The 14236-nt window shown below is 36.4% G+C and overlaps 1 protein-coding gene across 1 annotated transcript in view; it reads left to right on the top strand.

The window, feature by feature from the left end:
* Positions 1-14236, top strand: part of LOC124793832 (ubiquitin-like modifier-activating enzyme 5) — a 122486-nt gene that overhangs the window by 82051 nt on the left and 26199 nt on the right. The window lies entirely within an intron of this gene.

Genomic DNA, 14236 nt, shown 5'->3' with positions numbered 1-14236 from the left:
TTTAATTTATTGTGAATAATCACATTTTTATGCGATTTGTAATTAAAAGCAAAAAAGTTGTTTTATTAAAAATTATGATTAAGTATTTTTTAATTAACATTTTCATTTGAAAATAAATATGCAGGGTGTTACTAAATTCCCTTCACAGACATTGAGGACACGTGGTGGGTACCTAGGAGGTTAAGTTTTACATAAGAACTTCTGTCTGGAAACGTACCATTTTCCCACTACACTTAAAATACCACAGCACATATTCAAATCACCTGCATTTTCGGTATCACTGACTAGGGTAATAATTACATCATTCACCAATCACCAGATGTCGCACGCCCACTACAGGTTTGTTTACATGCCATTCTGTTGAGTTTGTGATCTGCCCAGAGAGGTCTGTGCCTACTGTTGTGCTTGTGGTTTTTGTTCATACTATACTACTGGACAGTAGCAATCATTCACTACAGTACAGAATGCAAGCTGTACATAAATTTCATTTTTATTGTGATGCTATTGACCATGATGAACTACACATTGGTGGAATTCATTGCCATGATGTTATTGTATGGCAAAACTTGTTAGTTGTATGCAGAGCATTTTCCACAACCCCTGCCATCTTGCATTCCCTCTATGCTACGACCTAGCGAGGTGGTGCAGTGGTTAGCATACTGGACTCACATTTGGGAGGATGACGGTTCAAATCTGTCTCCGGCCATCATGATTTGGGTTTTCCTTGATTTCCCTAAATCGTTTCAGGCAACTGCCAGGATGGTTCCTTTCAAAGGGCATGGCCATTTTCCTTCCCCATCCTTCCCTAAACCGAGCTTGTGCCCCATCTCTAATGACCTCATTGTCGATGGGACACTAAACACTAATCTCCTCCTCCTCCTCCTCCTCCTCCTCCTCCTCTGTGCTATGGTGTACCAGCAGGCCACAGACATGGTTACATTAACTGCCACTAGGGCTGACTGTGGTGTTCCATAGTTGTGATGTACACCTGAGTTTGAAGAGGCTGTACTCCATGCAATGACAGAGGATGCGATGATGAGTACTAGAAATATAGGAAGTTGACAGAATGTGGATTACGGAACTGTTTGGAGTGTTCTGCTTGAAGGTAAAGGCAGTTGAGTTGTTTTATTAAAAATTATGATTAAGTATTTTTTAATTAACATTTTCATTTGAAAATAAATATACAGGGTGTTACTAAATTGTTTTATCTAGCAGACAGTGACAAAAGAGACGTAATCAGATCGAGAAACCACACCAGTCTTGGGTATTATTTGTGTTAACAGCTTTTTCAGTATTAGATAATGACATTTTGATTTTTCGTGTAGCAAAACGTTTGACGCTCTTTGATGAGGTAATAATTCTTTCGCAGAAAGGAAAGCATGCTATGCAAAGCTGTAGCAAGATTAGAGAGAAAAAAATGCTAGGAGCTAAGGATTGAAGAAATGTGTACTTTTCTTGCTTATAACTTGTCTTTATTGGTTTTATGTATCCTATATTTAATTTTATGTCACACAAAACAGCAAGTTATTAGCTAATAGGCAATAAGGAGTGCAAATTTTCTAAAGAGTTCTTGTTCTCCGGGTTACAAATAATCCCATCCACTATTAATTGCAAGATTTTGTTGAAAGAGAGGCAGGCTGTCAAACTGGCCGACTGGGAGCAGGAAATTTCAATTTCCACTGTCCTGAATATAGTTTGATGGCATCCATTACAAAATATACACGTTTCAGTTCCACAGAGCGAAATACAGTGACGTGCGGTAGAAGAATGCTTTATGAAGAGGTGTGGCACTTTTGCACACTTATGTCTTACATTCCCTTGAACACGTATGTTTTATGTTTCAGACTTTTGAGAAAGATGTGCGCTACAAGATGAACATGTTTTTGAAAAGTCGTTTTTTTTTTTAATAGTATTGACCCGGTTCGCAAATGTCATGGAAGGCTAAAATATGTCATTAGTTTCAGATTTTATTTTATTTCCACCATTCTGACAGTCAAGCATTAATCGCCTTGTTGAACAATGAAGTTATTTTTGTCTGGTTGCAAAAGAAATTTGACTTTTATTGACCTTTTCCGCAGAGGCAGTCAATGTATTTGAAACGAAATGTTTAATTCCACAGTACTGGCTAGTTTCAACTGTTGGCTGCATTTCAATTCTTCATCTTCTAGCGTGTATGGCATTATGCCATAATAAAGAACCAAACATGATATAATACAGTACTGCTGCTCCAAGAAAATTGACATCCCGAAAACCACATTGAAAAGCTTAATATCAGGTCAAGGTCTACTTCATTGGGAATCTACACATACGAATGTACTCTTTAAGTATGCACATTAAATGTGCACGTTTTAGTATGGTTCACGAAATTCCGATGCTCCTGGAGTAACCTCTGATGTCTTGTTCCTTTTATGACATAGTGTATGATCTTTCAATGTTTTACACGTATGTATGTACATACGGACTTCCTACTTCATGATAGCTGCACAAGCGCTGTGTCGCCTGTTATCTGCGCTTTCCGGTAACTGCTGAAACGAAACTATTTTTAACAGTTCGCGAGAAAATATTGCGAATGGTGGTTTGAAAAGCGTTACTTTCAAAGTAAATATCCTTTTACGTAAGTTGAACTATGTGCGAGAATGTACCATGAATTTATTAAATCACAGAGTGTTTTACTCTCATTTAAAAATAAACTCTTTGATGACGAGCCATTTAGAAGAATTGCGAACCCTGAAGATCAGACATTTATGTCGTTATTAAAAATTTTACTGGCACATTTGTGAGATATATCTTTAAGTGTAACACGCACAAAAACGATCAACATTACATGTGAAAGCTTAGCTTCTCTTGCAGCTTATTAACCTTAGAGACCAATATTATATGTGAAAGCTTTGCTTTTCTTGTAGCAACACTATGTATATTAATTTAAACAATTAACCTTCCCTGTTTGTGTGTTCGTGCTACTTAACAGTGATGTTGCTTTTGGCTGACTACATCACGTGTCCTATGCTCTGAATATCTGCTGTCATCGGCTGGCAGGATCACGTGACATGAGCTACGACTGGCTTACAAAAGCACATCGCAATCTCGATTTCAATGATTCGGAAAGTAACATGCAATGTTTGATGGAATTCCAATGTACACTTTCGTAATATGAAAATATGCAGTGTGCATGTTGCTGCACTCAAAGATATTTCCAAAACATGTCTTTTTTCCTGAGTTTCATTTTCTAAAGTACCGGGAAATTCTATGCCCATGTATAAAACCATAACCATTCAAAGGATTGACAAGGAAAAATACACTGTCACTTAACACAGAAAAAGTGTTTTTTCACCCGGGAGAAAGTGTATTTTTAACCGGGAAATCTGGGAAAAATCCAGGAATTTTTTTTCCTTGTCCGCGTATACATCACGCTGGGTTTCCTGACCGATATTGTCTGAACATTTGGGCCGGATTCCTGAATGGACGTGTGATTGATCCATACCTTCTTCCATCGCATTTTGTGGGTGCTGCATACTTGTGATTTCTTGACAGTCTACTGCATAGGCTCTTGGAATGTGTGTCACTGCATGTGTAGCAAAACATGCTCTTCCAGCACTATAGCACACCACCTCATTTTCCACATTTAGTCTGAGATCATGTAGATCAACAATTTGGGTTACAGTAGATAGAGTGCGGTGGCCTTATTGCTTGGCCTGCACATTCTCCCAACTTGAACTCTCCAGGTGATACCTGTGGGACCTTATGAAATCTGTGATTTACAGGGCCCCTGTAGGATCAGAGGAAGACCTACTGGTACAGGTTGAGTCTGTGGCAGATGCCAGAGGAACAGAGATTGGTAGGGAATTAAGGAGATGTCACCTGGATAAATCAAAAGAACTGAGATTGTTGAGAGATTCAGATGGAGCATTAGGCAATGTCTGATTAAAATGGGGGGAAAGGAATAGAGTAGAAGGTGAGTGGTCGGCTTGTTGATGGGAAATAGTGTAGGCAACAGAGGATAAACTAGGTAAAAAGATAAGGCCTAGTAGAAATCCTTGGATCTCATTAGAGATTTGACTTATGGAAGGAAGAAATATAAAAGTGCAGAAAATGAGTCAGGTGAAACACAATACAAACTTCTAAAAATGAGATTGCCAGAACGTCCATAACAGCTAAGCAGGATTGATTAGAGGACAAGCATAAGTCTGTAACTAGGGGAAATACTGACAAATTATGAAAAGGATAGATTTCCACTCACCTTATAGAGGAGAGACTGAGTCGCTACACATTTCAGCTTTCAACCAAAAGACATTCTTCTGAAGTAGATCTCTCTCTCTCTCTCTCTCTCTCTCTCTCTCTCTCTCTCTCACACACACACACACACACACACACACACACAGCTAGTTACAATATATGACATAGCTCCATTCAGCAATACTAAACAGTCCTCCAAAGTAGTACGTTCAGTCAACGATTTAACAGTTGCAAATTTCAGGGAAAGCCTACAGCAGTTAGACTGGGATGAGGTGTACCGTGAACCTGATGCCAATTTAAAATATAATTTATTTCATGACATTTTTGTAAATGCATTTGAAAACTGCTTCCCCAAGAAAATAGTTAAATATACTCGTAAGAAACCTTGTAACAAACCATGGCTTACTAAGGGTATAAAAATATCTTGTAACCGGAAAAGGGAAATGTATCTGACAGCAAGAAAGAGTAGTGACCCAGAAACTATCAAACATTATAAAAACTACTGTGTTATATTAAGAAAAGTTATTAAAAAATCCAGAAGTATGTGTATCATGTCTGAAACAGCAACTCTGATAAGAAAATTAAAACAATTTGGAATATTATTAAAAGAGAAACAGGTCAACCAAGAGCACAGGAAGACAGTATTACCATCAAATTGAATGAAAACTTTATGAACAAAAAGTCAGAAGTTGAAAATATTTATAATGTTGTGGATATAGTAGGATCCAGGTGTTCCTTAGAAGATGCTAGGCTGTTAATGGAAGAGGCCATACCTATGCAATTTGATTGAAACTCCCTCTGAAATTAGGAAAATAATAAACTTGCTTAAAAGCAAAAATTGATGGCATTTCCAGCAAAATACTAAAAGCTTGTTCTCAACAGATAAGTAAGATTCTCAGCCATCTGTGTAATAGCTCTCTGGAACAGGGCATTTTCCCTGATAGACTGAAATATGCTATTGTTATACCTTTGCATAAAAAGGGGGATAGATCTGATGTCAACAATTACCATCCAGTCTCCTTTCTAACAGCTTTATCCAAAATTTTTGAGAAAGTAATGTATTCAAGAGTAGCTTCACATATCTGTAAAAATGAAGTACTAACAAAATGTCAGTTTGGCTTCCAGAAAGGTTTTTCAACAGAAAATGCCATATATGCCTTCACCAATCAAATTTTGAATGATCTAAATAACCGAACACCACCCATTAGGATTTTTTGTGATCTCTCAAAGGCTTTTGATTGTGTAAATCATGAAATTCTGCTAGACAAGCTCATATATTGTGGCATGAGTGGGACAGTGCACAAATGGTTCAATTTGTACCTAACTGGACAAGTGCAGAAAGTTGAAATAAGCAGTTCTCATAATATGCAAAGATCAGCACATTCCTCAAACTGGGGAACTATCAAGAATGGGGTTCCACAAGTGTCAGTCTTGGGTCCTTTGTTGTTCTTAATATATATTAATGACATGCCATTTTATATTCATGAAGAGGCAAACTTAGTTCTCTTTGCTGATGATACAAGTATAGTAATCACACCTGACAAACAAGAATTAACTGATGAAATTGTCAATACTGTCTTTCAGAAAATTACTAAGTGGTTCCTTGTAAACGGACTCTCACTGAATTTTGATAAGACACAGTACATACAGTTCCGTACAGTGAATGGTATGACGCCATTAATAAATATAGACCTTAATCAGAAGAATATAGCTAAGGTAGAATATTTCAAATTTTTAGGTGTGTCCATTGATGAGAGATTAAATTGGAAGAAACACATTAATGATCTGCTGAAACGTTTGAGTTCAGCTACTTATGCAATAAGGGTCATTGCAAATTTTGGTGATATACATCATAGTAAATTAGCTTACTACACCTATTTTCACTCACTGCTTTCATATGGTATCATATTTTGGGGTAATTCATCACTGAGGAATAAAGTATTTATTGCACAAAAGCGTGTAATCAGAATAATAGCTGGAGTCCACCCAAGATCATCCTGCAGACATTTATTTAAGGATCTTGGGATATTCACAGTAGCTTCTCAGTATATAAACTCTCTTATGAAATTTGTTATTAACAACCAAACCCAATTCAAAAGTAATAGCAATGTGCATAACTACAATACTAGGAGAAAGGATGATCTTCACTATTCAAGATTAAATCTAACTTTGGCACAGAAAGGGGTGAATTATACTGCCACTAAAGTCTTTGGTCACTTACCAAATAGTATCAAAAGTCTGGCAGATAACCAACAAGTATTTAAGAAGAGATTAAAACAATTTCTGAATGACAACTCCTTCTACTCCATAGAGGAATTTTTAGATATAAATTAAGAAAAAAAAAATTAAAAAAGCCACAAAAAATAAAAAAAGTTGTTATATTAACTTAAGTATGTTGTTAAATTAACTTAATTATGTCATGTATTGGAAAATTTGACTCGTTCCACATCATTACGAAATATCACATTCATGATCCATGGAACTAGTATTAATCCAATCTAATCTAATCTAATCTAAACCTAATCTACACTCACAAGCACAACTCACACACGCATGACCATTGTCTGTGGCCACAGAGACTGGACTGTGTACAACATCTGCACCTGATGGGAAAAACTCTCTGTGGGTGATGTGGATAAGGATGAGGCTGGAGTGGAGACTGAGATGGAGAGTGAGGTAGGGGTAGGAGAAGGTATAGTGCTGCCTGTGGGAGATTGCAGGGATGTGGTTGGGACAGAGTAGGGCTGCTAGGTGCAGTCAATACGTTTAAGGGTGGGGAGGGAAGGCGAATGGAAAATGAGAGGAAAAAAAGACTGTTGAGTGGGTTGGTGGAATATAGTCCAGCCAACAAAGACCAAAAAAGATTGATTAGGGAAACAACATTTCAGTCACAAATTTTTGCACAGTGCTCAGAGGGACTGACCTGAACAACAGACTAAAATTCCTGATTGCTGGAATGAGAGCATTGGAAAGGGGTGGGGAATGCAGCATCTAGAGGTAACTTTGTTTCTTTGTATAACTTAAAAACTGGACCTTGTAGGAAAAATGTTTCCCAGTACAAAAATAAACTGCATTAAATTGCCTACAAAAAAGGTTCTGTTCTTTTTTTCTCTAGGAATAATAGTTTGTGCATTTCAGGGAATGTAAAATTAGCAGATTAGTAAAAATATTGTTTTAACCATATAAAATTAATGTTTGTCCTTAAATGAAGGGGTTAACAACAAATAAGAAACTTATGTGCAGTAGGCATGGTAAGGGATAAATTGTACTCTGCGATGTAACACAGTGAGGTTTGTAGGGGAGATGTGTGGGGTAGAAGCGCGAGGGAAGATAAGTCCACAGATTATGGTCATGCATTTGCCCCCTTCATCAGTTTGCAAATTGAAGACCAAGCAGGCGTTTCTCCACTCTTATCTATCCCACTATGTCACAAAAAGCAATTATATGGTGTCACACAAAGTTATGCCGACTCTCCACAGCACACCTTGTGAATCATTGGCAGCACAGTTCACGGACACGCCCAGGGGATTATTTTCCAAAATGCATTAAAATTACATGGAACACAGATATGAGTTATTAATAACACTAATGCAAGAAACACACATGGACAGAATGTACATAAATCTCTGCACATTGTTCTTGACTGCTAGAAGGGAAATTGATTCATAGTCATACTGTAGTGTTTTTCCAGGAAAGGCAACTAACCCCACTATGAGTGCTGCTTTATTTTTAGTTTACAGGCAGACTAGACCTCCCGAGAACTTCCTGTCTAGTTCTGTTATTTAAATAGACAAAATAACTTCACTGAGCTCATATTTGTATACTGTGGTTATTTTCAGTTTAATAAGTGTTGCATATTTGCAATTGTTAAATGAGCTGTTATGTCAAAAATCTCAACAGCTGGAGTTGTAACTGTATACTACACTGAAGAGCCTGTTCCAGGTGTAACATGCTGTCACTATGTATTCGACAATGTCAGTTACAGTGTCTCCATTATCACTGTTGGAATACTTTTCACAGCATGAGGGGTAAGCAGTGGTTTACCCAAGTGTCAATCTTCCCAACATCTGAAGAGACCCAGAGGCTTAAGTGGCATCCCTCTACAATGGAAGTAGGTCACCTAGGTGTTACAGGACTTGAAATATTTCAATGTAAGTCAAGCAATGCATTACAACAGAATACTGTTCTAGTCTTGACTATAATCAGTCTCATTCCATCAGACATATTCACATCTATCTTGAAAGATATAATGTGGATGTGTGGTAAGTCATTCCTGTAAGTTCAGCCATCTCAACAAGAGCCAGCAATTTGTGAATGGAAAAGATTTATGCAATTTACCGGTAGCACAGGTAATGGTGAGAGAAGTGCAGTAACTTTCTGATCATTCATGAATTCACCACCTAGTGACAACAACACAGTTACATGGCTTTACAGTATACTGTCAGTGATAAACAACAAGGTGTCACATTTACCAATCCATTCTTTTTCCCACTATCACTACAAAGGTTTCCGACAATATCACACATATAAAACTAAACACTTCTCAGCACTGTTTACTGGAATGTGATTTATGCAAAAGCTCACTTAACAACTGCAAAACGTACTCATCGAATACACTGAAAGTATCTTCTCTATCACGTGCTAAGTGAAATTATGCCGCCTACTCATATAAGAGAACTGGACAGTAAATGCTGTGGAGGTATAGTCTTTCTGTAAACTGAGAATCCCTGGAGGAGGAAGTTGTCTTTCCTGAAAGAAGATTACAGCTGCCATACGGGATGCCTAAGAATTGATTTCCTCTCTAGCAGATCTGAATACTATGCATCAATAGCTCAATAAGTGGAGAGTAACACCAAATACAGTGAAGACTAAAATTACCTGCTTTCATCTTAACAACAGAATAACCAGTGCAAAGCTACATGTCACCTTTCATGTTCACAATATGTCTGTTGCACTGTACATCAGACCACCAAACACATTGTAACAAACTGTAACAGCCAAGCTTACCCAGTAAATCTAAATGATATCTTTGAGGTGACAGAAGTAGTCCTTGAATGGATTGAAAATTTAGATATTAATTTGTAGATTTAATTGTTTAGTTCTGTTTGTTCTGTAAAATTATGCAATTCATGTATGTAAGTTGCAGTTCAGTTTGTATGACCATATGCTAAATTAATAAATCCTCTCGAGCATTGTAGAACAGAGTGCAGAGATTTGCACAGATTCTCTCCATATGCATTTTTGTCTTAATGTTATTAGTAACGCATATCTAAACATCATGTGATGTTAATGCAAATTGTGAAAAATAAACGTTCCCTGGGCATGTCCGTGCAGTGTGCCCCCAGTGATTCATAAGTGCACTGTGGGAAATCTTCTGACGTAATAGGGCAGATAGAGTGGGGAATCACCTGCTCAATCTTCAGTTTGCAGACCTATGAAGGAGGGAAGGGCATGAACACAGTCTGATGACCTACATTCCTTTGCACTTCTACCCCACACATCTCCATTTCACTCTGTTACACCCCTGGAACACCATTTACCTGATACATAGATTTAATATTTGTTGTTAATCCACTTCCTTTAAAGTTAAAGAGTAATTCTATACCATTACAACAATGTTTTGAATAGTCTTTGGTTTTTCCATCCCATATAATGTGAAAATTATTAGTTCTAGAGAAAAACAAATGAATAGGATCTTTTTTGTAGGAAAGTTAATGTAGTTTAATTTTCCATTGGGAAAAATTTTCCCTAGGAGCTGTGGTCTTCAAGTTATTAGCAAGATGGACCTTAAAATTTCACATCACCACAACACTCGCACCCCACAGATCAGGATTTCTAATATGTTGTTCACAACGCTCCCTCCTAGCACTGAATAAGCAATGCAGGTGAAGCATGTTTAATTAAAATAATAATAATAATGATTATCTGCAATGTCTCACTATAGAGTTTATCACTCTTTGCATATCAGGATTGGTCTTCAAAATGGAGCATTACTGTTTACAGCAACGTGCAAACATCTACTTAATATGTGGTGTAGCAGATTGTACAGCTGGGAAAGCTGAATGAATGTACCAAGAAAAGTCCGTTATTTTGCTGCCCTTGTAGCAAAACTCACTCACTACTTTTAATGTCTGATTTCCTGATATAATTCAGTCATTATCACCTGATTCAGTTTGACTGCATTTTACTACCCATGTTTTACTTTTATTCGTATTCATCTTATAGCTTTTTTTTCAAGACATTATCTATTCCATTCAACTGGCTTTATTTCCTCATTGATGGCCCTCTGTGTCGATGTACTGTGTTGCTATACTGGCTGGAAAATGGGGGTGAAAGTCAAACACTGACTACTTTAAATAATGTAGCTTTACTTTCACTGTTCACAACCACCCAATAATACACATTTATATGGCCAGTTAATTATTGTTTAACTTTCGATAAGCCTCATTAATAGGTTGCAGGCAAACATCCACATACTGCTACAGTAGTTTACTGTTGAACATCTATGAGCAGTAAAAGCCTAACCACACATTTCACAGTCTTTCAAATAAATTGAACAGACATTGTCCTTGCATTAACACATGACCTATTGGTGTAACATTTATTTCACAGTTAAGTTGATGCGTTGTTGTTGTTCTAACCAACACAAGTTTCTTGTCTGAAACTCGGTCGTGGACTGACTGCCTCTAGACCAAAAACTGGGCCCTTATATATCCTCACAATAATAGACACTGAAACTACACATTGTTCGATGTTTAATTTACAGAAATTACTGTTAAAACATAACTCCTTCAATTAACTGCCTACATTGAAAAATTGTGTCTTTTTATCAGTTTCTTCTACTACAAAGGTTAAGCTGAATTATTTGTTTAAATCATGAAATTAACAGATATCATTATGCAAACAATACTTTTGGCAAAACTGTTAGTTACTTTGGAATTAATTAAGGTCTGGCATTGCTAACATGTTTTTGAATAGAGCCAATTAGATGCTTTAAGAATACTATTAGTTGTTCCTCCAAATGTTTATAATTAGTACAGAATTAATATTTGTTTATACATCAGCAACAGAATTTAAGTTATGAAACAATTACTGATTTAACCCTATAACAAAGGATATTAACTAGGAATAGTCCAAATAAATTAGGAAATTGTTAACATACACAAACTAATCATAAAATTAGATCTGGTGCTATATTCTTTAAAACTGAGGGCCAGCCTTTCTCTTTTATGAAAAATGCAGATTATAATCGCGTATATTAATGGTAATTAGTCATACATGAAAAAATGAAATTTTAAGGAAGCAGATGCCAAAACAAGAGGGGAAGTAAAAATTATCCCAGCTTGCTTCATCACATCATCCCCTCATTGAATTGACAGATAGATATTGCAAATAGCTAACTGGGAATTCAATGACCAGAAAGTGGGTTTAGCATTCTACACACAAAAGAATATTACTTACAAAATCTTATCAGAACTACAGTATATATGTTTTGCAAAATTCCTATTTATATGAACTGACCATATGAAAATCCCCATACAAAATATTTACATACAATTTACGTACAATATCACAAAATATCTACATGTTATATTTTTAATAGAATTTAGGCATTTTCATCGTAAGTGATGTCCTTTTTGGGTAAACAAAGATTACATTTTAAGATACATATCACTTTGTACAAGTCCTGCCTCATGGGTTGTAAAAAGTTAAATTACACTGCACATTGCAGTTCACTTTTTAGACAGAAAATTTCACTTGCTGAATGTTTAGTATTTTTCACAAGCACTTTCACACTTTTACTGAGCTTTTACACATTTTCTCATTAAGTTGTCCATGCCTTCAACAGATACAAGTGGCAGTTAGTAAAGAAATGCACTGCTATCAGTTTCCTTGGAGGTGGTTCTCCTCTGCCACAGTACATGAAAAAATTAGACAAAATACCTTGCTTTAGTACTCATTCTTTTACAGATAACTTATGTCTAAGAAAAAATGTTTAACACTAAAATGATAGTCATTACTACATAAATAGATACATTACCCAGTTCTCATAGCGTCACAGTAATTAGCACTAAAATTGACTATAGTACGAAAGGTGGTGAGTAGTAAAATTTTAAAATCAAGTACACATTACACTACAAAACATTACTCTAAGTTATAACTATCTGAAACTGGTTAACTTGAAAGATTTTGGTTTCTTTTCCATTTGCAAAATAGCAAAAACTCAAGATGTACAATATCATAGCATCATTAGGTTATGAAAAAAGAATAGTCACCATCATGTAACTTAATTACTATTCAAAACAACATTACTGCGTATTGCCTCTGCTGCTACACCAATGAGCTGATTACTTCAGTTGGTAATGTTTACAGATAAGCTGCAACTCTCTTCGATATTTGCTGACACCTTTTATTTTCTGTTTACCTTACCTCTTTGTCTGACAGAAATTCTTTAATGGGTAAGCATTATCACCACATAATGAATCCAACTCAGAATGTTGAACCCCCTACTTGCATTGTAGGTCTTACTTCTGGTTGAATGTACACTCCTTTCTCCTAACAAAAGCAATACTACCCAAGCTCAAAAGTGCTTTGAACTGGCACAGATCAATATTCAAACATCTAATTGGTGATACATAGGGTTTCAGATCAATAATATTCTTTAATCCAAAAATTCTGTTAGTCTTCATGTAAGCCAATTCATAAGAGTTGTCATGGGCAATGTGTACCACTCTGAAAGGACCATCACTCACATGCAAAACTTCTTAATCTCTTCATTTACTTTGCTAGATTTTTCTTTGGTTTTGACAAGAACAAGGTCACCTACTGTGAAACTAGTCAGAATCACTCCTTTGTCGTGCCTTCTCTTCCTTCCTGCTACTTTCTTTTTCATCATCTCTTTAGCCAGTGTGATCTTTTTGTCCTGCGCTACTTCATTTACCTGAGGGAAATCCACTTCTTCTCTGATGATGTTTGCTGGGTCTCTCATTGAATGTAAGCTTACATGGAGCATATCCTGTCAATTTTTTCCACAAGTTGTTGCTAATGTTTTCAAGATGTCGAATATGACCCAACCAAGCTGTGTGTTTCTTACTACAATAAGTCCTGCACAGCCTATTAATCTCCTTCATAACTCTTTCACTCGTGTTTTCTTGTGGAAAATGGTTAGAAATCTTTGTGTGTTTTATGTTGTGTGTTGCCATACAGTGTTCAAACCTCTCTCAAACAAATTGTGGACCATTGTCAGACAAAAGTGATTTTGGTACCACTGCATTTCAAATGTGATCAGCTGTCAGCTTCTTAATTATTATACTAGTATTTGCCTTCTTAATTGGATTCAGTTTTACATATTTTGAGAATATGTTCAAAACAACGAAAATATATTCACAACCTCCTGTAGATGCAGGCAACGCTTGTAGATGGTCAACTGCTATAAGCGCTTTAGGTTCACTAGGAAGGATAGAATGCATTAAGCCTTTTGATGACACACCATTTGTCTTTACTCTCTGACACTTATCACACCTTTCTAGTCTCTGCCTAACCCTTCTCCACAAGTTGTTAAATATTACTATCTCCTGTATCTTAGCTACTATTTTCATGGTCCCATAATGTCCGTAACTCTCGTGCAAGTAACCAATAAATTTATCAACATGTTGGTCAGGAAAGCATAACTTCCAGTACTGATAATTCAATTTTTTCCTGCTAAACAACAACCTTTTATATATATATATATAGTGTAGTACTGTTTCACCTTTGGCATGTTGTCTGAATTGTAATACCGCTTAAATGACCTTAAATTCAGATCCTCATTCTGCTCCCTTCTCATTTGCTTGCAAATTTTTCTAATAAGCTTCTCATCCTTCACTCCCTGCACATAAAACAACCTTACTTGTTCTTCATGGTTTTCACTACTGGTATCCTTCTTCCCTGCTGGCATCGTAGATAATGCATCAGCCACAATATTGTCTTTTCCTTTTACATACCTTACCTCTAAATCAGTTTG

Source organism: Schistocerca piceifrons, chromosome 1 (assembly GCF_021461385.2).
Source record: "Schistocerca piceifrons isolate TAMUIC-IGC-003096 chromosome 1, iqSchPice1.1, whole genome shotgun sequence".
Taxonomy (NCBI): domain Eukaryota; kingdom Metazoa; phylum Arthropoda; class Insecta; order Orthoptera; family Acrididae; genus Schistocerca; species Schistocerca piceifrons.
This window is presented reverse-complemented; position numbering and strand designations above follow the sequence as displayed.